Here is a 1,426-nt window from a genome sequence, read left to right on the forward strand (position 1 = left end):
CAAAGACGCAGAACTCATATAAGAGAACAGAACAGAGCTTCACGAAAAATGCTGTCAAGCAATCTAACAGATGTAAAGTTCAAACACTGGTTTTAAGGATGCTCAATGAACTTAGGGGAAGGGTAGATGAATGCAGTGAAAATGTTAACGAAGAGATATAAAACAAAAGTGGAAATGGAAATTATAAAAGAGAACCAGTCAGAAATGAAGAATATATTATCTGAGATGAAGAATTTTTTGGAGTGAACCAAAAGAGTTGATGAAGATGAGGATCAACCCACTGATATACAGGATGGGGAAGCCAAGGACATCCAATCAGAATGGCAAGAAAAAAGAAGCCAAGAATATGATAATAACTTAAGGAGCCTATGGGACACTATTAAATGTAAAAATATCCATATCATAGGGGTACCTGAATGCTCAGCAAGTCCCATAAAAGATGAACTTAAAGAGGTCCACACTAATACACATCATGATTAAAATGCCAGAGTTTAAACACAAAGAGAGAATCTTAAAAGCAAGAGAAAAGCAGTTAGTTACCTACAAGGGAACACCCATAAGACTTGCAGTAGATTTCTCAAAAGAAACTATGCAGGACAGAAGGGCTTGGCACAAAATATTAGATGTGATGAAAACCCAGGATCTACAACCAAGAATACTTTATCCAACAAAGCTATTGTTTAGTGTCAAAGGACTGATAAAGAGCTTTCCAGACAAAAATAAGTTAAAGTAATTTATCAACACCATGTCAGTATTACAGGAAATATTGTAGGGACTTCTTTAAGGAAAAAAAGTATCAAAATCATGAATAAAGAATGGTAATAACTGTGTTCCTATCAACAATGACCTCAAATGGAAAAGAATTAAGTGCTCCAACCAAAATATAGGGTGGATGAATGGATAAGAAAACAGACCCCTACATATTTTGCCTATAAGAGACTCACTTCAGATTAAAAGACACACACAGACTAACAGGAAGGGGATGGAAAATGATATTGACTTGATGGACCTAGAGGGTATTATGCTGAACGAAATCAGACAGAGAAAGACAAATAGCACATGATTTCACGTACAGGTGGAGTCTAAACAAAATCAACAACAACAAACAGAAACAAACTCATGGATACAGAGAATACTTTGAGGGCTGCTAGATGGGAGGGGGTTTGGGGAATGGTGAAAAAGAGTAAAGGGATTAAGTAAAAATGGATAGTTACAAAATAGACATGGAGATATAAAGTGTAGCATAAAACCAATAGTCAATAATGTTGTAAAAAATATGTAAGGGGGAATAGGAGTACCGGATTTAATGGGGTGATCACTTTGTGAGTTATATAGATCTCTAATCACTATGCCATACAACTGAAACTAATATATTATTGTATGCCAACTATTATTGAAGAAAAACTCATTGAATTGTACAATGTAA

At 35.1% G+C, this 1,426-nt stretch overlaps 1 protein-coding gene across 1 annotated transcript in view; it reads left to right on the forward strand.

Annotated features, from left to right (window-relative positions):
• Positions 1 to 1,426, forward strand: part of RBMX2 (RNA binding motif protein X-linked 2) — a 16,918-nt gene that overhangs the window by 10,856 nt on the left and 4,636 nt on the right. The window lies entirely within an intron of this gene.

The sequence above is a fragment of the Pteropus alecto genome, unplaced genomic scaffold (assembly GCF_000325575.1).
Source record: "Pteropus alecto unplaced genomic scaffold, ASM32557v1 scaffold145, whole genome shotgun sequence".
Lineage (NCBI taxonomy): Eukaryota > Metazoa > Chordata > Mammalia > Chiroptera > Pteropodidae > Pteropus > Pteropus alecto.